Source organism: Arachis stenosperma, chromosome 2, assembly GCF_014773155.1.
Source record: "Arachis stenosperma cultivar V10309 chromosome 2, arast.V10309.gnm1.PFL2, whole genome shotgun sequence".
Classification (NCBI taxonomy): Eukaryota; Viridiplantae; Streptophyta; class Magnoliopsida; order Fabales; family Fabaceae; genus Arachis; species Arachis stenosperma.
In genome coordinates, this window is record NC_080378.1 from 33,712,557 (window position 1) to 33,721,035 (window position 8,479).

Consider the following 8,479-nt stretch of genomic DNA (forward strand, 5'->3'; position numbering starts at 1 on the left):
GTACAAAGAGCATGGATCACAATTTCGTCCACCAAGTTTTTGGCGCCGTTGCCGGGGATTGTTCGAGTTTGGACAACTGACGGTTCATCTTGTTGCTCAGATTAGGTAATTTTCTTTTCAAAAACTTTTTCAAAATTTTTTTTTCTTTTTCGTTTTTCCAAAAATATTTTTGAAAACAAAAATTAATAAAGATCCAAAAAAATTAAAAAATCATAAAAACAAAAAAATATTCTGTGTTTCTTGTTTGAGTCTTGAGTCAATTTTTAAGTTTGCTGTCAATTGCATGCTTTAAAAAATTTTTCTTGCATTTTTCGAAAATCCCATGCATTCATAGTGTTCTTCATGATCTTCAAGTTGTTCTTGACAAGTCTTCTTGTTTGATCTTGATGTTTTCTTGTTTTGTGTCTTTTCTTGTTTTTCATGTGCATCTTTGCATTCATATTTTCCAAGCATTAAAAATTTCTAAGTTTGGTGTCTTGCATATTTTCTTTGCATCAAAAATTTTTCAAAAATATGTTCTTGATGTTCATCATGATCTTCAAAGTGTTCTTGGTGTTCATCTTGACATTCATAGCATTCTTGCACGCATTCATTGTTTTGATCTAAAAATTTCATGCATTGAGTATTTTTGTTGTTTTTCTCTCTCATAATTAAAAATTCAAAAATCAAAAAAATTATCTTTTCCTTATTTCCCTCCAAATTTTCGAAATTTTGGGTTGACTTGGTCAAAAATTTTTTAAAATTAGTTGTTTCTAACAAGTCAAGTCAAAATTTCAATTTTAAAAATCTTATCTTTTCAAAATCTTTTTCAAAAATCATATCTTTTCCATTTTTTTCTATTTTTCGAAAAATTCAAAAATCTTTTTCAAAATATTGTCAAAATCTTTTTCTTATCTTTATATCATATTTTTGAAATTACACTAACAATTAATGTGATTGATTCAAAAATTTGAAGTTTGTTACTTTCTTGTTAAGAAAGGTTCAATCTTTAAATTCTAGAATCTTATCTTGTAGTTTCTTGTTAGTTAAGTCATTTTAAAAATTAAATCTTTTTCAAAATATCTTTTTCTTAAAATTTTTATCTCATCTTTTTATCTTATCTTTTTCAAAATTTTATCTTTTTCAAAGTTGATTTTAAAATATCTTATCTAACTTCTTATCTTCTTATCTTTTTAAAATTTGATTTTAAAATCTTTTTCAACTAACTAATTAACTTTTTGTTTGTTGCTTATCTTTTTCAAAACCACCTAACTACTCTTTCCTCTCTAATTTTCGAAAATATCTCACCCCTTTTTCAAAAATTATTTTCGAAAATTCTCCCTATCTTTTCTTATTTTATTTAATTATTTAATTACTAACACTTCTCTTCACCTCTCTCCATCTAAATATCCGAACCCACTCTTCTACATTCTTCTTCCCTTTCTTTTTCTACTAACATAAAGGAATCTCTATACTGTGACATAGAGGATTCCTCTTCTTTTCTTGTTTTCTTCTCTTTCATATGAGCAGGAACAGGGAAAAAGGCACTCTTGTTGAAATTGATCCAGAACCTGAAAGGACTCTGAAGAGGAAATTAAGAGAAGCTAAATTAAATTATTCTAAAGGTAACCTTTCAGAAATTTTCGAACAAGAGAAGAAGATGGCAGCCGAAAATAATAATAATGCAAGGAGAATGCTTGGTGACTTCACAAAGCCAAAGTCCAAGTTTGATGGAAGAAGCATCTCCATTCCTGCCATTGGAGCCAATAACTTTGAGCTTAAGCCTCAACTAGTTGCTTTAATGCAACAAAACTGCAAGTTTTATGGACTTCCATCTGAAGATCCTTATCAGTTTTTAACTGAGTTCTTGCAGATCTGTGAGACTGTAAAGACGAATGGAGTTGATCCTGAAGTCTACAGACTCATGCTTTTCCCTTTTGCTGTAAGAGACAGAGCTAGAATATGGTTGGATTCACAATCCAAAGATAGCCTGGACTCCTGGGATAAACTGGTCACTGCCTTTTTGGATAAATTCTTTCCTCCTCAAAAGCTGAGCAAGCTAAGAGTGGATGTTCAAACCTTCAAACAAAAAGATGGTGAATCCCTCTATGAAGCTTGGGAAAGATACAACCAGTTGACCAAAAGATATCCATCTGACATGTTTTCAGAATGGACCATATTAGATATATTCTATTATGGTCTATCTGAATTTTCGAAAATGTCATTGGACCATTCTGCAGGTGGATCTATTCACCTAAAGAAAACGCCTGAAGAGGCTCAAGAACTCATTGATATGGTTGCAAACAACCAATTCATATACACTTCTGAGAGGAATTCTGTGAATAATGGGATACCTCAGAAGAAAGGAGTTCTTGAAATTGATGCTCTGAATGCCATATTGGCTCAGAACAAAGTGTTGACTCAACAGGTCAACATGATCTCTCAAAATCTGAATGGATGGCAACATGCATCCAATAGTACTAGAGAGGCAGCTTCTGAAGAAGCTTATGATCCTGAGAACCCTGCCATGGCAGAGGTTAATTACATGGGTGAACCTTATGGAAACACCTATAACTCATCATGGAGAAATCATCCAAATTTCTCATGGAAGGATCAACAAAAGCCTCAACAAGACTTTAATAATGGTGGACGCAATAGGTTGAACAATAGCAAGCCATATCCATCATCTTCTCAGCAACAGACAGAGAATTCTGAACAAAACACTTCTAATTTAGCCAATATAGTCTCTGATCTGTCAAAGGCCACTTTCAGTTTCATGAGTGAAACAAGATCCTCCATCAGAAATTTGGAGGCACAAGTGGGCCAGCTGAGTAAGAAAGTCATTGAAACTCCTCCCAATATTCTCCCAAGCAATACAGAAGAGAATCCAAAAGGAGAATGCAAGGCCATTGATGTGATCAATGTGGCCGAATGCACAAGGGAGGAGGAGGACGAAAATCCTAGTGAGGAGGACCTCCTGGGACGTCCCTCAAGCAAGAAGGAGTTTCCTATTAAGGATCCAAAGGAATCTGAGGCTCATATAGAGACCATAGAGATTCCATTAAATCTCCTTCTGCCCTTCATGAGCTCTGAAGACTATTCTTCCTCTGAAGAGGATGAAGATGTAACTGGAGAGCAAGTTGCTCAATACTTAGGAGCTATCATGAAGCTGAATGCCAAGTTGTTTGGTAATGAGACTTGGGAAAGTGAACCTCTCTTGCTCATTAATGAACTAGATACCTGGATTCAGAAAATTTTACCTCAAAAGAAACAAGATCCTGGTAAGTTCTTAATACCTTGTACCATAGGCACCATGACCTTTGCAAAAGCTCTGTGTGATCTGGGGTCAGGGATAAATCTTATGGCACTCTCTGTAATGGAGAAGCTGGGGATCATTGAGGTACAACCTGCCTTGTTCTCATTACAATTGGCAGACAAGTCATTGAGACAAGCTTATGGAATAGTAGAGGACGTGTTAGAAAAGGTTGAAGGCCTTTACATCCCTGCTGATTTCATAATCTTAGACACTAGGAAGGAAGAGGATGATTGCATCATCCTTGGAAGACCTTTCCTAGCCACAGCAGGAGCTGTGATAGATGTCAACAGAGGTGAATTAGTCCTTCAATTGAATGGGGACTACCTTGTGTTTAAGGCACCTGGTCATCCCTCTGTGACAAAAGAGAGTAAGCATGAAGAGCTTCTCTCAGTTCAGAGTCAAGAAGAGCCCCCACAGTCAAACTCTAAGTTTGGTGTTGGGAGGCCACAACCAAACTCTAAGTTTGGTGTTAAGACCCCATATCCAAACTCTAAGTTTGGTGTTGGGACTATACAACATTGACCTGATCACCTTGTGGCTCCATGAGAGCCACTGTCAAGCTATTGACATTAAATAAGCGCTTGTTGGGAGGCAACCCAATTTTATTTATCTAATTTTTATTTTATTGTTATTTTGTGTTTTATTAGGTACATGATCATGAGGAGTCACGAAAAAATCATAAAAATTAAAAACAGAATAAAAAACAGCAGAAGAAAAAAATCACACCCTGGAGGAAGCACAGGCTGGCGTTCAACGCCAGTAAGATGCATCTGGCCGGCGTTCAACGCCAGAACAGAGCATCATTCTGGCGCTGAACGCCAGAAACAAGCAACATTCTGGCGCTGAACGCCAGAAACAAGCAACATTCTGGCGCTGAACGCCAGAAACAAGCAACATTCTGGCGCTGAATGCCAGGAATGTACCTAGAGAAGAAAAGCTGGCGCTGAACGCCAGTAAACAGAATGTGTACCACACGGCGTTTAAACACCAGAATGGTGTGCAAAGGCAATTTACATGCCTATTTGGTGCAGGGATGGAATTTCTTGACACCTCAGGATCTGTGGACCCCACACGATCCCCACCTAACATATTCCCACCTTACCTCCTAATCCAAGCCAGTTGATGAGCGGATAATTTGTACCCTTTTTGGCATTGTTTTTAGTATGTTTTTAGTAGTTTTAGTTAGTTTTTAGTATACTTTTTATTATTTTTTAGTTAAAATTCACTTTTCTGGACTTTACTATAAGTTTGTGTGTTTTTCTGTGATTTCAGGTATTTTCTGGCTGAAATTGAGGGACCTGAGCAAAAATCTGATTCAGAGACTGAAAAGGACTGCAGATGCTGTTGGATTCTGACCTCCCTGCACTCGAAGTGGATTTTCTGGAGCTACAGAAGCCCAATTGGCGCGCTCTCAACGGCGTTGGAAATTAGACATCCGGGGCTTTCCAGCAATATATGATAGTTCATACTTTGCCCAAGATTTGATGGCCCAAACAGGCGTTCAAAGTCACCCTCATAATTCCCAGCGTTAAACGCCGGAACTGGCACCAAAATGGGAGTTAAACGCCCAAACTGGCATAAAAGCTGGCGTTTAACTCCAAGGAGAGTCTCTACACGAAAATGCTTCATTGCGCAGCCCAAGCACACACCAAGTGGGCCCGGAAGTGGATTTTTATGTCATTTACTCATCTCTGTACACCCTAGGCTACTAGTTTTCTATATATAGGACCTTTTACTATTGTATTTTCATCTTCTGATCTTTGGACATCTAGTTCTTAGATCATTAGGAGGCTGGCCTCACGGCCATGCCTAGACCTTGTTCTTATGTATTTTCAACGGTGGAGTTTCTACACACCATAGATTAAGGTGTGGAGCTCTGCTGTACCTCGAGTATTAATGCAATTACTATTGTTCTTCTATTCAATTCCGCTTGTTCTTTGTCCAAGATATCACTTGTTCTTCAACTTGATGAATGTGATGATCCGTGACACTCATCATCATTCTCACCTATGAACAAGGTGACTGACAACCACTTTTGTTCTACAAGCAACCAAAGCTCTAGTGAATATCTCTTGGATTCTTTAACCGGAGTCTTCGTGGTATAGGCGAGAACTGATGGCGGCATTCAAGAGAATCCGGAAGGTCTAACCTTGTCTGTGGTATTCTGAGTAGGATTCAATGATTGAATGACTGTGACGTGCTTCAAACTCCTAGCAGGTGGGGCGTTAGTGACAGACGCAAAAGAATCACTGGATTCTATTCCGGCCTGACCGAGAACCGACAGCTGATTAGCCATATGCTGTGACAGAGCATAGGAACATTTTCACTGAGAGGATGGGAGGTAGCCACTGACAACGGTGAAACCCTTGCATAAGCTTGCCATGGAAAGGAGTAAGAAGAATTGGATGAAGACAGTAGGAAAGCAGAGAGACAGAAGGGAAGGCATCTTCATACGCTTATCTGAAGTTCCTACCAATGAATTACATAAGTACCTCTATCTTTATCTTTATGCTTTATTCGTATATCACTATACCCATTTGAGTCTGCCTGATTGAGATTTACAAGGTGACCATAGCTTGCTTCATACCAACAATCTCCGTGGGATCGACCCTTACTCGCGTAAGGTATTACTTGGACGACCCAGTGCACTTGCTGGTTAGTTGTGCAAAGTTGTGTAGTGATCACAATTTCGCGCACCAAGTTTTTGGCGCCGTTGCCGGGGATTGTTTTGTGTATGGACAACTGACGGTTCATCTTGTTGCTTAGATTAGGTATTTTTTTCAGAGTTCTTAAGAATGAATTCTAGTGTTTCAAGGTGATGTTCTTATCATCACCAAAGCTGATTGATTCTCATCAATTTAGCTCTTGAATGCAATGTCCTGCTGAAGCTTGGCTAGCCATGTCTAATTCCTTTAGACTAAAGCTTTAGACTAACATTGCATGATTCCTGGAATTCTCATTAAGAATTTTGATACCTTTGTTTTTCTTTTCCATATAATTTTCGAAAAAATCCAAAAAAAAAAATTTATAAAATCATAAAAACCAAAAATATTTTATGTTTCTTGTTTGAGTCTAGAGTCTCATTTTAAGTTTGGTGTCAATTGCATGCATTCATTCATGTGTCTTAAGGATCTTCAAGTAATTCTTGATGATTTTCGTGCTCTGATCTTTGAATTCAATTGACTTGAGTGTTTTGTGTGTCTTATATGCATTCTCATTAGTGTCAGTAGTATACAAACTGCTAAGTTTGGTGTCTTGCATGCATTGTTATTTGATTTTAGTTGCATTTTGATTATTCCTTATCATTAAAAATCCAAAAATATTTTTAATTTGTGTCTTCTCAAGTCAATAATACAGAGAATTAAAGATTCAGAACATACAGCAGAGGAATTACACAGAAAAAGCTGGGCGTTCAAAACGCCCAGTGAAGAAAGACAGACTGGCGTTTAAACGCCAGCCAGGGTACCTGGTTGGGCGTTTAACGCCCAAAAGGGTATAGTTTTGGGCGTTAAACGCCAGAATGTGCACCATTCTGGGCGTTTAACGCCAGGATGGCACAAGGGGGAGGATTTTGTTTTCAAATCAATTTTTTTAAGTTTTCAAAATCTTTTCAAAATCAAATCTTTTTCAAATCATATACTTTCAATCAAATCTTTTTCAAAATCAATTTCTTTCTAATTTTAAAAATACTTGCTACCAATTAATGATTTGATTCAACATTTCAAGTATGTTGCCTTTTCTGTTGAGAAAGGTTTAATGTTTGAATCATATCTTTTCTTGTTAGCCAAGTTTTTAATTTTCAAAATCAAATCTTTTTAAAATGTTTTTCAAATCATATCTTCTCAATCACATCTTTTTAAAACTAATCATATCTTCTTAACCACATCTTTTTCAAAATAGTTTTCAATCAAATCTTTTTAATTTCTAATTTCAAAATCTTTTTCAAAAATCACTTTACTTCTTTCCCACTTTTGTTTTCGAAAATCAATTAGTGTTTTTCAAAATGTTTTCAAAGTCTTTTACTTAATTTTTGAAAATTACTTCCCTTCTTCTCACATCCTTCTATTTATGGACTAACACTATTCCTTAATGCAAAATTTGAACTCCATCTTCTTTGATAAGTTCGAATTTTCTACTTCTGTCTTCTATTTTTCTGTTCTTCTGACACCTCAAGGAATCTCTATACTGTGACATAGAGGATTCCACATTTTCTTGTTCTCTTCTCTTTCATATGAGCAGGAGCAGAGACAAAGGCATTCTTGTTGAAGCTGACCCTGAACCTGAAAGGACCTTGAAGCGAAAGCTAAGAAGCTAAGGCACAATTCTCTACAGAGGACCTAACAGAAATCTTCAAAGAAGAAGAAGACATGGCAGCCAAAAACAACAACAATGCAAACAATGCAAGGAAGGTGCTGGGTGACTTTACTGCACCTACTCCCGACTTCTATGGGAGAAGCATCTCTATCCCTGCCATTGGAGCAAACAACTTTGAGCTTAAGCCTCAATTAGTTTCTCTAATGCAACAGAATTGCAAGTTTCATGGACTTCTATTGGAAGATCCTCATCAGTTTTTAGCTGAATTCTTGCAAATCTGTGACACTGTCAAGACTAATAGGGTAGACCCTGAGGTCTACAGACTTATGCTATTCCCTTTTGCTGTAAGAGACAGAGCTAGGACATGGTTGGACTCACAACCTAAAGAAAGCCTGGACTCATGGGAAAAGCTAGTCAATGCCTTCTTGGCAAAGTTCTTTCCACCTCAAAGATTGAGTAAGCTTAGAGTGGAAGTCCAAACCTTCAGACAGAAGGATGGAGAATCCCTCTATGAAGCTTGGGAAAGATACAAACAATTGATCAGAAAATGTCCTTCTGACATGCTTTCTGAATGGAGCATCATAGGTATTTTCTATGATGGTCTCTCTGAACTATCCAAAATGTCTTTGGATAGCTCTGCTGGAGGATCTCTTCATCTGAAGAAGACGCCTACAGAAGCTCAAGAACTAATTGAAATGGTTGCAAATAACCAATTCATGTACACTTCTGAAAGGAATCCTGTGAACAATGGGACTAATCAGAAGAAAGGAGTTCTTGAGATTGATACTCTGAATGCCATATTGGCTCAGAACAAGATATTGACTCAACAAGTCAATTTGATTTCTCAAAGTCTGTCTGGAATGCAAAATG

General features: G+C 37.1%; 1 non-coding gene across 1 annotated transcript; it reads right to left on the reverse strand.

The window, feature by feature from the left end:
* Window positions 1–8,067: 8,067 nt before the first annotated feature.
* Window positions 8,068–8,175, reverse strand: LOC130964826 (small nucleolar RNA R71). The gene has a single exon (XR_009080897.1). It is a non-coding gene; the product is annotated as a small nucleolar RNA R71 (small nucleolar RNA).
* Between the last annotated feature and the right edge of the window lie 304 nt (window positions 8,176–8,479).